Here is a 24,554-nt window from a genome sequence, read left to right on the forward strand (position 1 = left end):
GTAGGCTAGTGGGAGGTGGTGGAGTATACAGCCAGCATATGTGAAAGTGTCCTATACACAGCTTGTTTTTATGGACACAGTCACTGCAGAATCACAAGAAAAGTTCCAAAACGCAAAATAGAGTTATGTGCAAACTAAAAACCTGAATGCAAAAGATAAACCTAGTCCTTAGCCTACCTAAGAACACAACTTGCTTATATGAACATCCAAGCTGTTCCAGTTGACAAGCAAAATAGCTTAATTTTAAGTCAGAAAAACTCTCTCCAACTCAGAAATGTAATACAACTAAGAGCAAGTATACGTTCCTGTGTTTGCGGAGAGGAGTTGGCAACTGACACGATGCAGAGAGAGGCACCGAATGAAACCTATTTTGAACAGATGTTAGTATTTTACAAAAGTCACGTGAAATGAACAGATGTTCTTGTGGAACAGGGACTCGCCTTAGTTCGAGAGCATTCCTCGACAGAAAGGCTTCGAAATAAGATCGGAGAGAAGCAATAGCGTTCTATTCACAAGAAAAAACGACTAAGCACATCGTGTGGGTGATAATAGATTACCACGGGCCTCACCTGCGATGGAACCTCGGCCTAGTCCCATAGGAAATCTAGCAAACTAAAATGGACGGTTCCAACCGCGCAGGAATTTGCTGGAGATGGGGGTAAGAGAATATAGCATTTTTTATATGTGCTGGGAGAAGGCCTACAGCAATCGACGTCATTGTTATTAACCAGTATTATGTAAGTTGTTTTGATAATGGCAGGATGCAATACCGTAGCCTAGTGGTTGTTGGAAAGACGCCAAATAACGTCTGATAGTTATTGAAACGCGCGTATCTATTGAGATATTGAATATAATATTGGCCAGGCCTGTGTGGAATTGAACCTTGGTACAAAAGGTTAGTCTGATATGGGCCTTCAATCCGACCTGCAGTGAGTTTCCTGCTCTTCGTTGACTGATAAACCTTAGCCAATACTTTGCAGAGTATCTTTTCTTAGAAAATCGGGATGCAAAACGCTACCTTTTTGTTAGAAAATGGGGATGTAAAATGTTCGATGACAAATATGTGGTTTTGAAAAGGACAAGAAAATAAAATCAATCATAAATCAATATAATATAGACTATTGTCTGTGTTGACCAATAACTGAATGTTTTCTATAAGGGTTGAAGTAATTGTGATGTTCCTAATAAGCAAATTATAGGCCTACCGAATGTATCATTTAAATGCAATTTAAGAATGAAATAACGTGTTTTTAAAAGAAAAATCTGAAATAATCCCTCATCCCTGTAGTCTCGGTTTATATCACTGGGTGCAAATATCTGCATCAGAAAATGAGTGTTGAATAAGTAACTGCATACATTGGTAACAGCTGTTCTTTATCTCCAGAATGCATTCCTTCCTTCGAGGATATATGGCATTCTGATACTATCTGTAGTATTCTATATTCAGTTCATTCGTTTCTTAACAATTGGCCCATGGTAAATTACATAAAATAATATTTTGGCCTAAAATACATTTGATCAAATTGTTATTTATAATTATACACAATTTATTATAATGAATATTAGGATTGTTATTATTATTATCATTATTATTATTATTATTATTATATACTTGACACCCAAATGGGGCGAGTGGTGCCTGAGTTCTGGTATAGCAGGGGACTAGGTCAAGTGGACAGTTTAAAGAATGGCTGTGACATGCATGAGAACAGGTGGAATATAGACCTATTCTACCACAGGCCGCTTTCCTAATAGCACACAATCCTTTCATAAATAGCATAAACTACTATTCCAATGACGCTATTTTCAATGGCTAAATATGTACACTACCATTATAATTGTTGTGTAACATATAAACATTCTCAATGGCCAAGTCGTTCCGGGCCGCATCAAAACCTTCCGTGGTAAAGGCCTACTTGTATTTTTCCTTTCCTTTTTCTTTATGATTGTTATACCGTTCTGTTGTGAATGTTGTATTATATGTTTTCTATAATTTAATGAATAGTTAATGCAATAAGCATTGCTGTAACATGAAGTGAGTCGGTAGATGCAACTTGATCATAATATTGACAACCCACTGGGCACGCCACGTCATTTCATCGTGGACAGTGGGGTAATATTTGGTTGAGACGTTGATGAGATTACAACCTTTATTCACCCACTCAAAAATACACCCAAAAGTTAGTTGAATTTCCAATGTGTTGTCACTATGCTTTCAACCATCTAAACGTCCAAAATCATTTTAGGCCCAAGCCACCCCCTGTACCCGGACTTTAACTACTCCCCTCTGGGCGCAGGTATAGAGCACCCCTCAGCAGGAAAACACAACTAGACAATCATTTGTGCCAGGTGTGATATCCCTCCTAAATAGCTCGGGCTAATGTTCCTATCGACTCAGTAAGGCCAGCAGGCTAGTCTTTAAAAAAATAATATTGGTATGTAACTGTTATGAATGTTTATTGTCAATTTTGTTTTGTATTTAAACGCCACTTTAAACGTGTCCATGACAGTGCAACACCATTTCCCCATGGGGACAATAAAGTCAGTCAGGAAGTAAGGACGGACCACGAAGTTCCAATCGAAAACAGTGTCAGATGTTTTGGTTGAATTGTCAACCAAATGTCTATGCACTTAAAAATTTTTTAAACCACAGCAAAATTAAAATGGGAATTCAACGTCAAATATTTTGTTTATTTATTCAGCATTAATGTGTTATCACTGTGTTTAATTAATATATTAGCACAACCGAATGACCGAGATTGCAGTTGAGATTACATTAAAAGTACATGGCGCAAGTGATCAATGCCGTTAGAGATTCTGCGCAGATGATTACAGTAATTGATATCACAGACCTGCGATGACTATGTAGAACATGTACGCTATGTACGCTTACACAAGTAGACATGTATAGTTACAGTAACCTCAATGTGGCCAAGGATGTGTTACTCATTTTAAGGTTGAATGTTACATTAGTTTGTAAAATAGCCTTAACTTAATATTACAAATGTAATATTGAATTGTCTTTGGTTGACAACGCAACCAGATATCAACATTTAAAGGCGATGTATCTAGTGCTTGGACAGTTCCATCTGAACCACTGGCGTCATCACATTCTTTAACTTGGATTTTTGGTTGAGTTAGAGAGGTGAATCCAACATACAGTGTAATTTGTTAACGTGTGGACAAATGAATATGCAATTTGTTGTATTTCAAAAGTGATATTGATTAGTCTTTGGTTGTCAACACAACCAAATATCAACATATGAGAAATGTACATTCTGCTTGGATAGTTTCCTCTGGGCCATTGACTTAGTCTGGCTTTAATTACAGTTGTCTACAATTAATGATTAATATGTTGTATTCACGTCTCCATTTCATCCAAAAATCTAATTTAAAGAATAGGACTAAATCAAAGAAAATCAAACTTTAAATGCACTTTAAAAAGTTTGATTTGATTTAGGCCTATTCTTTAACTTAGATCTTGGTTAAAACCCTGGATGGGAGACCAAAGGGTAGCTGTAGATAGATACATCAATTCTCCACTAGGAGGTGCTGGCCAGAGGAGTTAAGTTGAACATCTGACGTTGTTTTAAAGGTACATGTTCATTACATATTTTATCCAAGGTTTGTCTATGTTGAAGTTTGTTTACCATGATGACATAGTCCTGTAGTTGAAATTTCACCCTTAAAACAACAGTTCATAACTTTTTTCAAATCCAATGTATTTTCCACGTAGATTCCAAATCACAATACCTTGACAAATTACGTTGAAACAACATTGATTCAACCAGTTTGTGACCAGTGGGAAACTTCAATTTCCACTACACCCTCGCTGATTATTCAGCAATAATATGTAAAGTGATAATATGATTGAAAAATATGATTGATTGACGAATTTAACAATTTAGATTGCATGGAAATATCTGACAGAATACATTGCGATGACGAATACACTATGGATATATTGCAGGGCAATGGACTTGACAATATTTTGTTTGGTGGATTTAACTGTGGGCCACAGGTGCAGACAGCAGAGCTAAGACCTAGTGGCATCCCAATTAGAAACATGTGCAGACTGCAGAGCTAAGACCTAGTGGCATCCCGATAAGAAACAGGTGCAGACTGCAGAGCTAAGACCTAGTGGCATCCCAATTAGAAACATGTGCAGACTGCAGAGCTAAGACCTAGTGGCATCCCAATAGGAAACATGTGCAGACTGCAGAGCTAAGACCTAGTGGCATCCCGATAAGAAACAGGTGCAGACTGCAGAGCTAAGACCTAGTGGCATCCCGATAGGAAACATGTGCAGACTGCAGAGCTAAGACCTAGTGGCATCCCGATAGGAAACATGTGCAGACTGCAGAGCTAAGACCTAGTGGCATCCCGATAGGAAACATGTGCAGACTGCAGAGCTAAGACCTAGTGGCATCCCAATAGGAAACATGTGCAGACTGCAGAGCTAAGACCTAGTGGCATCCCAATAGGAAACATGTGCAGACTGCAGAGCTAAGACCTAGTGGCATCCCAATAGGAAACATGTGCAGACTGCAGAGCTAAGACCTAGTGGCATCCCAATAAGAAACAGGTGCAGACTGCAGAGCTAAGACCTAGTGGCATCCCAATAGGAAACATGTGCAGACTGCAGAGCTAAGACCTAGTGGCATCCCGATAAGAAACAGGTGCAGACTGCAGAGCTAAGACCTAGTGGCATCCCAATTAGAAACATGTGCAGACTGCAGAGCTAAGACCTAGTGGCATCCCAACAGGAAACATGTGCAGACTGCAGAGCTAAGACCTAGTGGCATCCCAATAGGAAACATGTGCAGACTGCAGAGCTAAGACCTAGTGGCATCCCGATAAGAAACAGGTGCAGACTGCAGAGCTAAGACCTAGTGGCATCCCAATAGGAAACTATGTGAGGATTCAACAAAGGAGCGGTGCAGGCCAGACCAGGGCTGGAGATACGATCAAAGATACAGTATTTCAATCCAGACAAGGCTTTGGTAGACAGGAGACCAACACACACACACACACACACACACACACACACACACACACACACACACACACACACACACACACACACACACACACACACACACACACACACACACACACACACACACACACACACACACACACACACACACACACACCCTGAGGTTGTAAGTCTGCTGATTGTTTGAATACTGAAAATCTATGAATAATTAATGAACGAAACCCCTCATATTCAGTCCAGATGTGCTGATCTACAAGATAAGTATCTAAAATTGCAACAATTAATTTGGTGTTGTCCACATATAGTTGCTATACACCAGCTTACATTGACACATCCTCCAGTGTCAGAGAGATCACCTCAGGGTCTCTGAAAAAGAAAGGACCAGTCCCATTGGTGCCTGAACTCTTAGCTGTATATTATGGAAGGTAAGACAGAGACACAAAGCTAAAAGGCTGGCCATAATTATTATTACAGACAAAGTGAGACTCATCCAGCAGAAATGAAGAGTAAGGCCCCTGGCTGCATCCCAAATGGAACCCTATTGCCTATATAGTGCACCCCTTTTACCTATGGGTCCTGGTCAAAAGTATTGCACTATATAGGGAATAGAGGGCCATTTGAGACTCACACCATATCCCCTGTAGCTCGGTACTGTTCTAGAATGTAAGGGGAGGGCTTGTTGAATCTGTTTAGCTTTGCTGTTGTCGGAACAGTGTGGATGCGTGCCAAATGTCTCCCTATTGGCGTTATAGTGTATTATTTTTGACCTGGTTAAAAGTTGTGCACGATATAGGGAATAGTGTTCCATTTGAGACTCAACCTCTAGCTGCCTTGTGCTTTACAGTGAAAAACCCTGAGAGCTGTGTGGCATGGCAAGATGTCTATGAGGTTTACTAAGTGAAATAAGCTCTGACATGGCATGAGTTGTTTCTGTATTTATTCACTTACTTACATGCATTTACCAGGTAAGGTGTTTGAAAACATGTAGTTATCAAATCAAAGTTTATTTGTCACGTGCGCTGAACACAACAGGTGTAGACCTTACAGTGAAATGCTTACTTACAGGCTCTAACCAATAATGCAAAAAAGGTATTAGGTGAACAATAGGTAGGTAAAGAAATAAAACAACAGTAAAAAGACAGGCTATATACAGTAGCGAGGCTATAAAAGTAGCAAGGATACATACAGACACCGGTGATTGAGGTAGTATGTATATGTAGATATGGTTGAAGTGACTATGCATATATGATGAACAGAGAGTAGCAGTAGCGTAAAAGAGGGGTTGGCGGGTGGTGGGTGGCGGGACACAATGCAGCTAGCCTGGTTAGCCAATGTGCGGGAGCACTGGTTGGTCAGCCCAATTGAGGTAGTATGTACATGAATGTATAGTTAAAGTGACTATGCACATATGATAAACAGAGAGTAGCAGCAGCGTAAAAAGAGGGTTGGGGGGGGGGGGGGCACACAATGCAAATAGTCCGGGTAGCCATTTGATTACCTGTTCAGGAGTCTTATGGCTTGGGGGTAAAAACTGTTGAGAAGCCTTTTTGTCCTAGACTTGGCACTCCGGTACCGCTTGCCATGCGGTAGTAGAGAGAACAGTCTATGACTGGGGTGGCTGGGGTCTTTGACGATTTTTAGGGCCTTCCTCTGACACCGCCTGGTGTAGAGGTCCTGGATGGCAGGCAGCTTAGCCCCAGTGATGTACTGGGCCGTACGCACTACCCTCTGTAGTGCCTTGCAGTCAGAGGCCGAGCAGTTGCCGTACCAGGCAGTGATGCAACCAGTCAGGATGCTCTCGATGTTGCAGCTGTAGAACCTTTTGAGGATCTCAGGACCCATGCCAAATATTTTTAGTTTCCTGAGGGTGAATAGGCTTTGTCGTGCCCTCTTCACGATTGTCTTGGTGTGTTTGGACCATTCTAGTTTGTTGTTGATGTGGACACCAAAGGAACTTGAAGCTCTCAACCTGCTCCACTGCAGCCCCGTCGATGAGAATAGGGGCGTGCTCGGTCCTCCTTTTCCTGTAGTTCACAATAATCTCCTTAGTCTTGGTTACGTTGAGGGATAGGTTGTTATTCTGGCACCACCCGGCCAGGTCTCTGACTTCCTCCCTATAGGCTGTCACATCATTGTCAGTGATCAGGCCTACGTCGTCTGCAAACTTAATGATGGTGTTGGAGTCGTGCCTGGCCATTCAGTTGTGGGTGAACATGGAGTACAGGAGGGGACTGAGCACGCACCCCTGAGGAGCTCCAGTGTTGAGGATCAACGTGGCAGATGTGTTGCTACCTACCCTCACCACCTGGGGGCGGCCCGTCAGGAAGTCCAGGATCCAGTTGCAGAGGGAGGTGTTTAGTCCCAGGATCCTTAGCTTAGTGATGAGCTTTGAGGGTATTATGGTGTTGAACGCTGAGCTGTAGTCAATGAAGAGTGCCATGAGTGATGAGCGACATGAGTTACAACAACTTGGCGAGGAGGATAGGACAGTGATTGAATGAGCCCATTGGAAGCTGGAAATGAGTAGAGTTGCACATCCACAGTACACTAAATGTACGATTTCAGCACTGAGACTAAATCTTATATCTTTATTGTTTCATTCAACTGGAGAATGTTTGAAAGTAGTAGTCATTTTGATAAGAAGGCGTATTCAGGAAAGCAGTGCTGTACAATACTACAGATGGGGATGACTGAACCTTTCCATTCCTGAAGAGATGGACAAAGTAATGCCTGACTGGATGACCAATGAAAAATCTATTCTGTCTTTTCCTCCAAGGCCTTTTCATGTTTGATTTACAGATCTCAGATCATTGTTTCAGTGTAACTGAAACCATATTGAGTCAGTTCCAAATGGCCCCATATTACCATATACTGCAGTGCACTACTTTTGACCAGGGCTCATAGTGCTCGTGTCAAAAGTAGTGCACTATGTAGGGAATTGGGTGTAATTTATTGACCGAGCTCCCATATCATCTCAGCCTTGGAGGAAAGCTTGTTTTCATTAGGATTGCCCTTGGATTTGTGAATCGATGTATAGCTGGGGAGGGAGAGCTGCTTTTCTCTCAGGTGGGTTGGTGAGAGAGTTAATCAAAAGGGGATCATGGCGCTCTCCCAGAAGCTTGGCTGGTGCCTAATTGTGAATTCTGACAAGCAAAAGGTGTGATGGGTTTGCACTCAAATCCATGTCGCATGAAGCTTACTTCATTTTTAAAATTATTTTTCACTGCATCAGAAATAGCGTACATGGACATTTTGGCTTTGCAGCCTTCATCAGTGTGAAGAGAGAAAATGAAACAGAGACCAGTTAGACTTGTCTTTTTATAAGTCATATGTCCTTACAATTCAATCAAAGAATACAGAAATATTTAGAGAAATGTTCCAGAAATAGATGATCAAATTAGGCTTTTTGAGGAAAAGTCAACAGAGATACGCCTTTTATATGACTTTCAGGTAGGTCTCAAATAACCAATACAATCTAGTTTGGCAGTCGATGTATAAAGTTATGGTAAATTAAATACTTTCTTGCTACACTTTGCATTGGTTAGTTTAATGAGCTATGTTGAGAGAGAATTGACTAAAGAAAGATTTGCATACTTAATTTGCTTGTCAGAGGAAAGGCCAATTCATTTGGCCCCTCATTTGAATCTGAAGGCACACAGTATGTTTGAGTTGGCAAATGACAGATTCCAGCTCAACAATTCACTAAGAATAAAACGTCTGAATAAAATCATAACAGGTCAGTGTTTCATCACAATGAATGGTACATTGGTAATCCAAAGTGACTGAGTAATTGAAACGTGGCATCAGATTGCGTCCAGAGCCCTGAGTTCTCCCTTCATAGCTGTCCAGAGAACAGGCTAAATGACTGGTTCACCACTGCACCTTGTGTTTACGCTAGCTGTGTGCGCCGTGTGCCACCCAGGCTGCAGACAAGACACGGATCAGGGTGCTTTCTGGGGAATACACAATGATGTCACAGACAGGAAATGGCTGGGAATGACTTGGCACCTTGAGGTAGCTGGCTCGTCCCCCATTGGCTCAGAGGCCATCCTGGAATAATAAACAAGCAATCAGGAGGCAGCACGAGAGTACACAATGGCACTGCAGACGTTCATGGATGATAAATGCTGATTTTTCATTTAAGGGGGATGATTATTTGTGTTCTCCGGTTGTCCGTAACTACAGGGCCCCTCATAGGAGGCATAAACACACATATGAAGGGAAAAGCGGTTTCAGCCCCAAACACAATGATTTAAAATGTTCCTGTTTATGTCCAATCATGATTAATATAGGCTGCTATATATTTAACCAGAGTTACAGTTTTGAGAGCGTAGCAGAAATCTTATTTTCTGAGGAAGCAGAGAGAAACACCTCCTTGGTAAATGTAAACTGTTTGGCTCTCAAAACTGTTTCAGTCTTTTGGCTGTGTTATCATACCACCTTCACATCCAGCCAGGCTCCGCACAAGGCCCCTAGTCCTACAACACATTTGGCTATGGTTTGAATCATGTTTCCAATGCATTTGTCGTCAAATCAGATCATGTCACATGTGCACTATATTTTAAGAATTTAAAGGAAGTCACCTTAGGGAAATGGAAAGGGGGATACCTACTCAGTTGTACAACTGAATGCCTTCAACTGAAATGTGTCTTCCGCATTTAACCCAACTCCTCTGAATCAGAGAGGTGCGGGGGGCTGCCTTAATCGACATCCACGTCTTCGGCGCCCGGGGAACAGTGGGTTAACTGCCTTGCTCAGTGGCAGAACAACAGATTTTTACCTTTAACATGGGCCTGTGATGTATCTTACTGAACAAGTGCCTCAGGGTCGGCCATTAGAATGTCAAATGGGGTGCCTACCGTACAGGAATATTAGTTTGTTAATGAGGTAGTTTCAACCGTACAGTAATATTAGTTTGTTAGTGAGGTAGTTTCTTCCATACAGTAATATTAGTTTGTTAGTGAGGTAGTTTCTTCCATACAGTAATATTAGTTTGTTAGTGAGGTAGTTTCTTCCATACAGTAATATTAGTTTGTTAGTGAGGTAGTTTCTTCCATACAGTAATATTAGTTTGTTAGTGAGGTAGTTTCTACCACACAGTAATATTAGTTTGTTAGTGTCACGACTTCCGCCGAAGTTGGTGCCTCTCCTTGTTCGGGCGGCGTTCGGCGGTCGACGTCACCGGCTTTCTAGCCTCCACCGATCTACATTTCTTTTTCCATTTGTTTTGTCTGTATTGTACAGACCTGGTTCCCATTTCGTTTTAATTATTTCCCTATTTAGCCCTCTGGAGCCATCATGGTTTTGTGCGTGTTTATTGTTGTCAGTTGTTTCATTTATGTGATTCTGGATTTTCGTTCTCCTTGTTGGAGGATTATTTTTGAGTAAAGTTACTATTATTACTCATCTCTGTGTCCTGCGCCTGACTCCGCCTTACCCACATCACCTAGACTCTGACAGAAACACGCACCTTCAATGGAGTCAGCAGGTGCACACAGCCCTCCTCTACCTATGGAGGAGCGCGTCCAGCAGCACGCGACTATGTTGCAAAGTCTCGGCACAGCCATGGATTGCGTGCTGCAAACCATGGAGCGATGGGAGAGACGGGGTTTACCAGCAATAGCATCATCATCACCCCAGCTCCCACAACAACCCACACCGCTGTCCACCCCTCCTTCATCTGGATCCAGTGGGATCCGGCTCGCGCTCCCGAGGGTATACGATGGAACGGCTACTCCAGCTTGGGCTCTACCTGGCAACCGTTCACCCAGCTCCTCCGGGACGCGAGAGTGTAAACGCCCTCATCTCCTGTCTGACTGGTAGAGCACTGAAATGGGCCAACGTAGCCTGGGGAAGGGAAGGACCGAAGTTGGACAATTATGAGGATTTTACCCGCCGCTTCCGGGTGGTTTTCGATCATCCACCTGAAGGGAGAGCGGCGGGGGAACGCTTGTATCATCTCAAACAGGGGATGAGGAGCGCACAAGACTTCGCTCTGGACTTTCGAACTCTGGCTGCCGGCGCGGGATGGAATGAGCGGGCCCTGATTGACCACTACAGGTGTGGTCTACGCGAGGACGTTCGTAGGAAGCTAGCCTGCAGGGACACCAACCTTACCTTTGACCAGCTGGTGGACCTATCCATCAGACTGGATAACCTTTTGGCCTCCTGCGGACGTCCGGATCGGGGTTCGTCAGTTCCATCTCCCAGCACCTCAGATCCGACGCCGATGGAGCTAGGAGGTGCTGCTATGAGGGGGACCGGAGGGGGGAGGGGGCACTCCCTGCACCACCTGTGGCCGCAGAGGGCACACTGCTGGTCGGTGCTGGGGAGGTTCTCCATGGAGTCGAGGCAGCAGGCAGGGCACTGGTGGATCATCCCAGGTGAGTAGGCACCCGACTCACCCAGAGCTTCCTGTTTCGCACATGTGTGTATGTGTAGAATTTCCTGAGTTTTCCCCGCATTCCCAGCATAAGGTGCTAGTAGATTCAGGTGCAGCTGGGAACTTTATTGATCGTTCATTTGCAATTAGATTAGGGATCCCTATTGATGTGCCCTTCCCTGAACATGCCTTAGATAGTCGTCCTTTAGGGTCAGGACTGATCAGGGAGGTCACAGCTCCACTATGTATGATAACGCAGGGGGATCAGAAGGAGAGAATTAGTCTCTTTCTGATCGATTCACCTGCGTTTCCTGTGGTTGGCCAATCATGACCCCACTATTTCGTGGAAACAGGGGGCTCTCAAGGGATGGTCACGTCAGTGCTAAGTGTGTAGGTGTTTCCATAGGTGCAACTACGGTGGAGAATCCAAACCAGGTCTCCACCATGCACATCCCCCCTGAATATGCCGATTTGGCTCTCGCCTTCTGTAAAAGAATGCGACTCAATTACCACCCCATCGACGGGGGGATTGTGCGATAAATCTCAGGGTAGACGCAGCACTTCCCAGGAGTCATGTGTATCCTTTGTCACAGGAGGAGGCGGCGGCTATGGAAACATATGTCTCCAAATCTCTGGGACAGGGATACATTCGGCCTTCCACTTCACCTGCCTCCTCGAGTTTGTTTTTTGTGAAGAAGAAGGATGGAGGTTTACGCCCGTGTATTGACTATCGAGGTATAAATCAGATCACAGTGAAGTACAGTTACCCGCTGCCTCTCATAACCAGTGTGACAGAGTCATTGCACGGGGCGCGCTTCTTCACAAAATTGAATCTCAGGAGCGCGTACAACCTGGTGCGTATCCGGGAGGGGGATGAGTGGAAGACGGCATTTAGTACCACCTCTGGGCACTATGAGTACCTTGTCATGCCGTACGGGTTGATGAATGCTCCATCAGTCTTTCAATCCTTTGTAGATGAGATTTTCTGGGACCTGCACGGGCAGGGTGTAGTGGTGTATATTGACGACATTCTAATATACTCCGCTACACGTGCCGAGCATGTGTCCCTGGTGCGCAAGGTGCTTGGTCGACTGTTGGAGCATGACCTGTACATCAAGGCTGAGAAATGTCTGTTCTTCCAACAGTCGGTCTCCTTCCTAGGGTACCGCCTGTCCGTGACAGGGGTGGAGATGGAGAAGGACCACATTTCAGCCGTGCGTAATTGGCCAACTCCCACCACGGTAAAGGAGGTACAGCAGTTTTTAGAGTTTGCCAACTACTACCGGAGGTTTATCCGGGGCTTTGGTCAGGTAGCGGCTCCCATTACCTCTTTGCTAAAGGGGGGACCGGTGCGACTGCAGTGGTCAGCTGGGGCGGACAGGGCTTTTGGTCACCTGAAGGCTCTGTTTACCTCGGCTCCCGTGCTGGCTCATCCTGATCCCTCTTTGGCATTTATAGGTGAGGTGGACGTGTCCGAGGCTGGGATAGGAGCTGTGCTGTCTCAGCGCCAGGGTACGCCACCAAAGCTCCGCCCCTGTGCTTTTTTTCCGAAGAAGCTCAGCCCGGCGGAGCGAAACTATGATGTGGGTGATCAGGAACTGTTGGCTGTTGTCAGGGCTCTGAAGGCGTGGAGGCATTGGCTTGAGGGGGCTAAACACCCTTTCCTCATTTGGACTGACCACCGCAATCTGGAGTACATCTGGGCGGCGAGGAGACTGAACCCTCGTCAGGCAAGGTGGGCCATGTTTTTCACCCCTTTTGTTTTCACCCTTTCCTACAGACCAGGTTCCCAGAACGCTAAGGCAGATGCACTGTCCCGGATGTATGACACAGAGGAGCGGTCCACGGATCCCACTCCCATACTTCCGGCTTCATGCCTGGTGGCACCAGTGGTATGGGAGGTGGTCACGGACATCGAGTGGGCGTTACGTACAGAGCCCACTACCAACCAGTGTCCAGTTGGGCGTCTGTACGTTCCGTCTGATGTCCGCGATCGTTTGATCTGTTGGGTTCACATGTCACCCTCGTCTGGTCATCCTGGCATCGGTCAGACAGTGCGCTGTCTTAGTGGGAAGTACTGGTGGCCCACTTTAGCTAAGGACGTGAGGGTTTATGTTTCCTCCTGCTCGGTGTGCGCCCAGTGCAAGGCAGCTAGACACCTGCCCAAAGGGAAATTACAACCCCTACCCATTCCACAACGGCCGTGGTCACACCTATCGGGGGATTTCATGACGTATCTTCCTCCGTCACAGTGAAACACCACAATCCTGGTTGTTTTGGATCGGTTTTCTAAGTCCTGCCGTCTCCTTCCTTTGCCCGGTCTCCCTACGGCTTTACAGACTGCGGAGGCCCTGTTCACCCACGTCTTCCGGCACTACGGGGTGCCTGAGGATATAGTTTCTGATCGGGGTCCCCGGTTCACGTCTAGGGTCTGGAGGGTGTTTATGGAACACCTGGGGGTCTCGGTCAGCCTCACCTCAGGTTTTCACCCCGAGAGTAAAGGGCAGGTGGAGAGAGTTAACCAGGATGTGGGTAGGTTTCTGCAGTCCTATTGCCAGGACCGGCCGGGGGAGTGGGCGGCTTTCATCCCCTGGGCAGAGATGGCCCAAAACTCCCTCTGCCACTCCTCCACTAACCTATCTCCTTTTCAATGTGTTCTGGGTTATCAGCCGGTCCTGGCACCGTTCCATCAGAGCCAGATTGAAGCACCTGCGGTGGACGAATGGTTTCCGCGCTCGGAAGAAACATGGGACACTGCCCATGTGTGCCTGCAACGGGCCATCAAGCGGCAGAAGGCGAGCGCCAACCACCACCGCAGATAGGCCCCGGTGTATGCACCGGGGAATCAGGTCTGGCTCTCGACCCGAAACCTACCCCTTCGCCTGCCCTGCCGGAAGCTGGGTCCGCGGTTTGTGGGGCCATTCAAAGTCCTGAGGAGACTGAACAAGGTTTGTTATAGGTTACAGCTCCCCCTGATTACCGTATTAACCCCTCGTTCCATGTGTCTCTCCTCAGGCCAGTGGTGGCTGGCCCGCTCCAGCAGTCTGAGGTGCGGGAGGTTCCTCCACCCCCTCTGGACATCGGGGGGCCCCAGCGTATACTGTGCGAGCCATTATGGACTCAAGCCGTCGGGCGAGGGGCCTTCAGTACCTCGTGGAGTGGGAGGGGTACGGTCCGGAGGAGAGATGCTGGGTGCCGGTGGAGGACATCCTGGATCCTTCCTTACTGCAGGAATTTCAACGTCTCCTCCCAGATCGTCCTGCGCCTCGTCCTCTGGGTCGTCCCCGATGCCGGTGTCAGCTCGCTGCTGGAGCCGCGCGTCAAGGGGGGTACTGTCATGACTTTCGCCGAAGTTGGTGCCTCTCCTTGTTCGGGTGGCGTTCGGCGGTCGACGTCACCGGCTTTCTAGCCTCCATCGATCTACATTTATTTTTCCATTTGTTTTGTCTGTATTGTACACACCTGGTTCCCATTTAGTTTCAATTATTTCCCTATTTAACCCTCTGGAGCCATCATGGTTTTGTGCGTGTTTATTGTTGTCAGTTGTCTCGTTTATGTGATTCTGGATTATCGTTCTCCTTGTTGGAGGATTATTTTTGAGTAAAGTTACTATTATTACTCATCTCTGTGTCCTGCGCCTGACTCCGCCTTACCCACATCACCTAGACTCTGACAGTTAGTGAGGTAGTTTCTACAGTACAGTAATATTAGTTTGTTAGTGAGGTAGGTTCAACCATAGAGTAATATTAGTTTGTTAGTGAGGTAGGTAGTTTCTACCGTACAGTAATATTAGTTTGTTAGTGAGGTAGTTTCTATCGTACAGTAGTATTAGTTTGTTAGTGAGGTAGTTCCTACCATACAGTAATATTAGTTTGGCAGTGAGGTAGTTTTTATCGTACAGTAGTATTAGTTTATCAGTCAGGTAGTTTCTACCGTACAGTAGTATTCGTTTGTTAGTGAGGTAGTTTCTACTGTAAATTAGTATTCGTTTGTTAGTGAGGTAGTTTCAATCTTACAGTAGTATTAGTTTGTTAGTGAGGTAGTTTCAATCGTACAGTAATATTAGTTTGTTAGTGAGGTAGCTTCTACCGTAGAGTAATATCAGTTTGTTGGCGAGGTAGTTTCTACCGTATAGTAATATTAGTTTCCTGGCCAGCTCTCTTCCTGTCCTGCTATAGCCCTGTTCTGGCCCCCTCTCTTCCTGTCCTGCTTTAGCCCGGCCCTGTCCTGGCCTGGGGGTAATTAGCTAGTGTAATGACAGCGGCCATGGCCCCCCTATCCCTTAGGTTCCGCTCTCTCTCTCTTTCTCTCCCCGGGTGCTAATCCCCCTGCCTTCATTAACCTGCCGGCCCAGCGTCCCCCACAACACAGCACACAGTGATACTCATGTCACCCTGATAACTGATGTGTTGTTACAGCATTACAATGATCTCCTTCTTCCGTCCTCCTAACATGTCAGGGAACTTTAATTGCGAGCTAATTTGGAACCAATCTCAACAAATGGGGGAGTATTAGAGGAAGCAGAGAAAATTGAGGCAGGCATGAGCTGAGCTGCGGCATCTTGATCTTATGCAGAGGCTTGTTTGAGAGTTATAAACGCAAGGACGTTGTTTGAGTGATGATGGAAAATAGTCAATGGTATGTTTTTTATTTTATTTATTTAACCAGGCAAGTCAGTTAAGATAAAATTCTCATTTACAATGATGGCCTACCCCAGCCAAACCCTAACCCGGACGACGCTGGGCCAATTGTGCTCCGCTCTATGGGACTCCCAATAACAGGCAGTTGTGATACAGCCTGGAATCGAACCAGGGTCTGTGGTGATGCCTCTAGCACTTAGAAGCAGTGCATTAAAAAAACGGCTGAAGGTACCACGTTCATCTGTACAAACAATAGTATGCAAGTATAAACACCATGGGACCACACAGCCGTCATACCGCTCAGGAAGGAGATGCGTTCTGTCTCCTAGAGATGAATGTACTTTGGTGCGAAAAGTGCAAATCAATCCCAGAACAACAGCAAAGGACCTTGTGAAGATGCTGGAGGAAACAGGTACAAAAGTATCTATATACACAGTACAACAAGTCCTATATCAACATAACCTGAAAGGCCGCTCAGCAAGGAAGAAGCCACTGCTCCAAAACCGCCATAAAAAAACAGACTACGGTTTGCAACTGCACATGGGGACAAAGATCTTACTTTTTGGAGAAATGTCCACTGGTTTGATGAAACAAAAATAGAACTGTTTGGCCATAATGACCATCGTTTTGGAGGAAAAAGGGGGAGGCTTACAAGCTGAAGAACACCATCCCAACCGTGAAGCACGGGGGTGGCAGCATCATGTTGTGGGGGTGCTTTGCTGCAGGAGGGACTGGTGCACTTCATAAAATAGATGGCATCATGAGGGAGGAACATTATGTGGATATATTGAAGCAACATCTCAAGACATTGGTCAGGAAGTTAAAGCTTGGTCGCAAATGGGTCTTCCAAATGGACAATGATCCCAAGCATACTTCCAAAGTTGTGGAAAAATGGCTTAAGGACAATAAAGTCAAGGTATTGGAGTGGCCATCACAAAGCCCTGACCTCAATCCCATAGAAATTTGTGGGCAGAACTGAAAAAGCGTGTGTGAGCAAGGAGGCCTACAAACCTGACTCAGTTACACCAGCTCTGTCAGGAGGAATGGGCCAAAATTCACCCAATTTATTGTGGGACGCTTGTGGAAGGCTACCCGAAAAGTTTGACCTGAGTTAAACAATTTAAAGGCAATGCTACCAAATACTAATTGAGTGTATGTAAACTTCTGACCCACTGGGAATGTGATGAAAGAAATAAAAGCTGAAATAAATCATTATCTCTACTATTATTCTGACATTTCACATTCTTAAAATAAAGTGGTGATCCTAACTGACCTAAGACAGGGAATTTTTACTTGGATTAAATGTCAGGAATTGTGAAAAATTGAGTTTAAATGTATTTGGCTAAGGTGTATGTAAACTTCCGACTTCAAATGTATGTATGTATGTATGTATGTGTGTGTGTGTGTGTGTGTGTGTGTGTGTGTGTGTGTGTGTGTGTGTGTGTGTGTGTGTGTGTGTGTGTGTGTGTGTGTGTGTGTGTGTGTGTGTGTGTGTATGTATGTACAGTTGAAGTCGAAGTCCACAACTTTGGAAGTCTGCTTGGGGTCATTGTTCATTTGGAAGACCCATTTGCAAAAAAAGAATTCTGAGGTCTTGGCTGATTTCTTTTGATTTTCCCATGATGTCAAGCAAAGAGGCACTGAGTTTGGAGGTAGGCCTTGAAATACATCCACAGGTACACCTCCAATTTACTCAAATGATGTCAATTAGCCTATCAGAAGCTTCTAAAGCCATGACATCATTTTCTGGAATTTTCCAGGCTGTTTAAAGGCACAGTCAACTTAGTGTATGTAAACTTCTGACCCACTGGAATTGTGATACAGTGAATTATAAGTGAAATAATCTGTCTGTAAACAATTATTGGTAAAATTACTTGTGTCATGCACAAAGTAGATGTCCTAAACGACTTGCCAAAACTATAGTTTATTAACAAGAGTTTTAATGACTTCAACTGTATGTATGTATGTATGTATATTTTATATATATATATATATATATATATATATATATATATATATATATATATATATATATTTGCAAAAAAATTGGGGATTGGAAGTGTCTTCCAGTGTAGTTCTTACCATTATTTTTGGGGGGACGTTTTAGCTTTTGTTCTTTGTTTTGAGTGGTCGTTAGGGCGACAAGCCAGGCTTTAGTGTTCTAGTATCTATGAGTCACCAGCATCTCTGTCCTCATTTCCCAGCAGGGGCGTTTGTGAAGCAGGTCGTCAACAGGCTGACTCATCACACATGGCCCCAGAACCGTGTCCCTCTGCCAAGATGACACTGCACAGGATATAGTCCTCATCATCTGCCACCTGGTCAGGTGACCCTGACAACAACAACAACAACAACAACAAGAAACAAACAACAGTTGATTGGATGGTGTAAGAGCTATGATCCTGACTGCAAGTTTCCATTGAGGTCCGACTGAATCTACCAATGGATGTCCTGGTGTATCTGCTTCTGGACTAAACAGGGCTGGAGAGGACCACAGTTCCTCACAACAAATAGGCCCACATCAATGAACTTCTCCAGATGAGACCGTGTGGAATACTGATGTGATACTCATACATGCAAAATGATACTACATGATAGAATAGCATGGAGAACTTTATGACACAAACAACAGTCATACTGAAGCTAACATGGACAAGTTTGCAATGATGCAATATTTAGGAATTGATATCCACAAAATAATGGGTGGATGATCACTAGTTACAAAAGTGAAATTGCACACACTTTCTTTTTAGGAGTATATTTATAGATGTTATGTTTTACAAGTATTTTTTTGATTATGGTGTAGTTTGTAAATACCCATTTTTGCTTTTCTTGTATTTATTTAGAGAAAATGTATGTTGGCACATTTTATTGCAAATATTAATGTTTGGTGCTTGATGAGAAGTTATCTTCAAAAAGTTTTGTAACAAGATTTGGTTTTACAATATTAAAGACATTGAAGGCTGTTTTAACTACTGAACATCTATGTACGATGACCCGATAACTGTATCATCTATATTAGATTGAAATGTTTGTGAAACTAATCCGGGGGGTCACAGAAGTTGAGAGTTGAAAGTGTTCAGTCTCGTTAAACAACCCAAAACCTCTTAGACATAATACCACAGTGTCATGTGTCTGTACCCTGATCCCTGCAGGAAACCCATCTGCCTCTCAAATGGCACCCTATTCCCTTTATAGTGCACTACATACCTTTTCCCTATGTAGTGGCCCATAGGGTTCCGGTCAAAATAGTGTACTATATAGGGAATAGGGTGCCATTTGGGACGCTGACCCGTTACGAGGACCCTGGTATCTCCCTGCTTTAACGTTGCAGGACGACATAAAGCTTGACTTATCTCCCTCGCCAATCACCGTGTCACCAGGGTGCTGGCTCCGTCCTGCTGGAGGGAACAGCCTTGCTGTTTGTAAACCTGTGTGATAAATCAAGTTCAAAGCAGAGGGTTGCACGCTGACAGATATCACCTTACACCCTAACAGTTATCACCTTACACCCTGACAGATCTCACCTTACACCCTGACAGATATCACCTTACACCCTGGCCCAGTTCACTTTCAATCTCACTTGTTCAGTTGTCTTATTATTACATCTTGGCTGTTTGCGTTTGCTAGTCTCATACCTGTCATGGATAGCATTCACTATTCAAATGTGTTGAGGCAACATCACACATAGACCCCCACCCCCCGCCCATCCACCACCATTCCAGTAAATTACAGAAATCAGATTAGAGTAATGTTATATGAAACACTAACCAAGAAGAGTTTGTGTGCATCCCAAATGGAAACCTATTTCATTTATAGTGCACTACTTTTGACCAGAGCCCAATGGGTCCTAGGCCCTTGGTCTAAAGTAATGCAGTATATAGGGAATAGGGTGACATTTGGGAAACAGACTTAGATTCCTGAGGAGTCCATGTGACATGAAGCCACACTTGGATAAACAGTTTCACCCTTCCCTTATTAATTCTACTGACCTTGGTGTCACGGTGGATGAATGTTTTATGAAGGTCTGGAGTTTCAACGGAGGCTAGAGGAGTAGCAATAAGATCTATTAAACGTTCTGGTACTGTAGGACTGAAATAATGGCTGTTTATGGCTATCAGTGTACAGTGTAAATATTCCGTTTGCGGAATATTTAAATAAAGCCTGTAATAAAATTTAAAAAGGCTACCTATAATTAAATCATAACCCCAAAAAGATTTTGCTACTATGTGGTTAGTGGCGTGTGTATGTAGATTGTGTATTGTCTCCCATATGAATCTTCTCTTTGTGCCAGACTTCTGTTTCTTTTTTTAAAAAAATTCTGTATTTATTTATCTTTTTATTTATGTATGTATATTATTTTACTGCTCTGGGGATGTAATTTACTATTATGTAGTGATTTTTACCTTACTTTTTTTTCACTCTTTATGTGATGCACAATGCAGAGAACACCGGAAGAATAATGATAATTTAATTACCATAGTGAATTGTTGTAATATTTGTTTATGTGTCAATTAATCCCATAAGGGATGAGTTGCCAATTGGCGATTTGACACGAAAATAAAAATGTCATTAATTAATTAATTCATCAGGAGAAATGTCTCAAAGCATTGGTAATGAATTAGCTCCAAGTTCCTTTGAGTTGCTCTATTAATTTACAGTATAATCAAATCTATTTTATTATATTTTAATCAAATCCTTTTCTATAGACCATTCTCCATAATGCATTTTACCCCATCTTGTCAATTTACCCTTTGATGGTATATCCTGGGTCGAATGTTCCGCTGGTTGAACCAACAGCAGCAGCAGTAGTATCCTGGGTCTAATATTCTGCTGGTTGAACCAACAGCAGCAGCAGTAGTATCCTGAGTCTAATGTTCCGCTGGTTGAACCAACAGCAGCAGCAGTAGTATCCTGGGTCTAATATTCTGCGGGTTGAACCAACAGCAGCAGCGGTAGTATCCTGGGTCTAATGTTCCACTGGTTGAATCAACAGCAGCAGCGGTAGTATCCTGGGTCTAATGTTCCACTGGTTGAATCAACAGCAACAGCAGTAGTATCCTGGGTCTAATGTTCTACTGGTTGAACCAACAGCAGCAGCAGTAGTATCCTGGGTCTAATGTTCTACTGGTTGAATCAACAGCAGCAGCAGTAGTATCCTGGGTCTAATATGCTGCTGGTTGTACCAACAGCAGCAGCAGTAGTATCCTGGGCCGAATGTTCTGCTGGTTGTACCAACAGCAACAGCATTAGTATCCTGGGTCTAATGTTCTGCTGGTTGATCCAACAGCAACAGCAGTAGTATCCTGGGTCTAATGTTCTACTGGTTGAACCAACAGCAGCGGCAGTAGTATCCTGGGTCTAATATTCTGCTGGTTGTACCAACAGCAACAGCATTAGTATCCTGGGTCTAATGTTCTGCTGGTTGATCCAACAGCAACAGCAGTAGTATCCTGGGTCTAATGTTCTACTGGTTGAACCAACAGCAGCAGCAGTAGTATCCTGGGTCCAATATTCTGCTGGTTGTACCAACAGCAGCAGCAGTAGTATCCTGAGTCTAATGTTCCGCTGGTTGAACCAACAGCAACAGCAGTAGTATCCTGGGTCTAATGTTCCGCTGGTTGAACCAATTGCAGCAGCAGTAGTATCCTGGGTCTAATCTTCCGCTGGTTGAACCAACAGCAGCAGCAGTAGTACGTCTAATGTTCTACTGGTTGAACCAACAGCAGCAGTAGTAGTACCCTGGGTCTAATGTTCCGCTGGTTGAACCAACAGCAACAGCAGTAGTATCCTGGGTCTAATGTTCTACTGGTTGAACCAACAGCAGCAGCAGTAGTATCCTGGGTCTAATGTTCTACTGGTTGAATCAACAGCAGCAGCAGTAGTATCCTGGGTCTAATATGCTGCTGGTTGTACCAACAGCAGCAGCAGTAGTATCCTGGGCCGAATGTTCCGCTGGTTGAACCAACAGCAACAGCAGTAGTATCCTGGGTCTAATGTTCCGCTGTTGAACCAAGAGCAACAGCAGTAGTATCCTGGGTCTAATGTTCCGCTGGTTGAACCAACAACAGCAGCAGTAGTACGTCTAATGTTCTACTGGTTGAACCAACAGCAGCAGTAGTAGTACCCTGGGTCTAATGTTCTGCTGGTTGTACCAACAGCAGCAGCAGTAGTATCCTGGGTCTAATGTTCCGCTGGTTGAACCAACAGCAACAGCAGTAGTATCCTGGGTCGACTGTTCCGCTGGTTGAACCAACAGCGGCAGCATTAGTATCCTGGGTCTAATGTTCTACTGGTTGAACCAACAGCAGCAGCAGTAGTATCCTGGGTCTAATATTCTGCTGGTTGTACCAACAGCAACAGCATTAGTATCCTGGGTCTAATGTTCTGCTGGTTGATCCAACAGCAACAGCAGTAGTATCCTGGGTCTAATGTTCTACTGGTTGAACCAACAGCAGCAGCAGTAGTATCCTGGGTCCAATATTCTGCTGGTTGTACCAACAGCAGCAGCAGTAGTATCCTGAGTCTAATGTTCCGCTGGTTGAACCAACAGCAACAGCAGTAGTATCCTGGGTCTAATGTTCCGCTGGTTGAACCAACTGCAGCAGCAGTAGTATCCTGGGTCTAATCTTCCGCTGGTTGAACCAACAGCAGCAGCAGTAGTACGTCTAATGTTCTACTGGTTGAACCAACAGCAGCAGTAGTAGTACCCTGGGTCTAATGTTCCGCTGGTTGAACCAACAGCAACAGCAGTAGTATCCTGGGTCTAATGTTCCGCTGGTTGTACCAACAGCAGCAGCGGTAGTATCCTGGGTCGAATGTTCCGCTGGTTGAATCAACAGCAACAGCAGTAGTATCCTGGGTCTAATGTTCTGCTGGTTGAACCAACAGCAGCAGCAGTAGTATTCTGGGTCTAATGTTCTACTGGTTGAATCAACAGCACCAGCAGTAGTATCCTGGGTCTAATATTCTGCTGGTTGTACCAACAGCAGCAGCAATAGTATCCTGGGTCTAATGTTCTGCTGGTTGAACCAACAGCAGCAACAGCAGTATCCTGGGTCTAATGTTCCGCTGGTTGGGAACTAAACAGTGTGGTACGACTGATTGTCTAGATTAGGTTGCGGAGAGAGATAGGGGACAGATATTTGGACCAGTTTTCTACAGCAAGAAAATAATCCTGCAGCAACATGAAATGTGGATTATTATGTGAATTCTAATTAATGGACTTTTATTGTTCGTGGTTGATATATTTTCTGTTAGGGCAAATCAAGTCTGACATTTCAAAGTGGAAATTACAAACTTTAGAAGCCTTTTTAAACTTAAAATACAAGTTTGCATTTCCTGCTGTGCAGGAAGATATGTAGGGAAATTATCAGCAACAAAAGACTGATCAAATTAAGATCCTACATCTGTAGGGTACCACAGCATTACACAGCCATTACACGAGCAGAAGTAAACATGCAATTATGACTCTGTTTCTGTGTCACACAGCATTAACTCTCGATGGGCTATGTCTGAATATACTGGAAGCGGAAGTTGTATGGGAAAACAGTGCTGTTACTCATTTCTAGTATATTACTCAGTTCTGGGTCAATTATTTAATGTTTTACATTAGATGAAAAAGCAGTTTTATGGGTAAGTGTTATTGAGAGGTTTGCTCATACTAGAGCCTCTCTCAGTGGTTTTGAGAAGTAAATGATTGTGAATAGGTCTCATCTCTGTATTTCCCTTAATTAGTTTGTCATTTGGGTTAAATGACGTGTAGATCTTTGATGTAGCCAAAATAAACCTGACAATCAAAGAAAGTGGATGTGTGATTGTTGTTATAAGGGTACGTTTCATGTAGGACCCCTTTGTTCCCCTTCTCAGAGTAAGTGGACCAGGCCCTTTTAAGAGATGTTTGACATCATGCATGTCACCTGTAATATATAACACAACATACTCTGTTTTTGATTGATGTTTGATTGAGGTGAATTCAGACTAAAAATATGCAATGACTTACAGATAATAATTTGTCAACAGCAAAAATCTCCCATTGACATCAGTGTAGTTGAGTAACTACAGACGAAAAACAAACATCCAAAACTGTTGATGTTATCAAAGTTCTACTTTGTACCCAATTATTTCCTTTCATTCTCCCACATCACGCATAAAATACAAACTCTCCCTCTTCTCGTTAGTGTTGTGTTTGTACTATATGATACCTAGTGAATGTCTCAAAGTGAAATTATTTGGGGTTCCATTGCATGACCTTTGACATGTGCCCCAGAAGGGAGGCGAATGCCCAGCAAAACATATAATGGCTCCTTTCCTGTGTTGTAAAGTTTGGCAGTAAAGTGTGGTAATTAGGGTAGTCATGGCAACCAAGCCCAGCAGGCCAACAGTGTGGCGGCGGAACACTCACAGAACTTCAAACAGTATCAGAGCTCAACTGGACTACCAGGCCTGGTGGTGTAGTCAGCCCAGCCACTCCTGGTCCTGGGTCTGGTGGTCTAGTCAGCCCAGCCACCCCTAGTCCTGGGCCTGGAGGTGT

The 24,554-nt window shown here is 44.2% G+C and overlaps 1 long non-coding RNA gene across 1 annotated transcript; it reads left to right on the plus strand.

Moving 5' to 3' along the window:
• Positions 1 to 172: 172 nt before the first annotated feature.
• LOC123743191 (uncharacterized) lies at positions 173 to 18,987 on the plus strand. Its single transcript, XR_006770016.1, has 2 exons — positions 173 to 658; positions 18,226 to 18,987. It is a non-coding gene; the product is annotated as an uncharacterized lncRNA (long non-coding RNA).
• The last annotated feature ends 5,567 nt before the right edge of the window (positions 18,988 to 24,554 follow it).

Source organism: Salmo salar, chromosome ssa05 (assembly GCF_905237065.1).
Source record: "Salmo salar chromosome ssa05, Ssal_v3.1, whole genome shotgun sequence".
In the NCBI taxonomy this organism is placed as follows: Eukaryota; Metazoa; Chordata; class Actinopteri; order Salmoniformes; family Salmonidae; genus Salmo; species Salmo salar.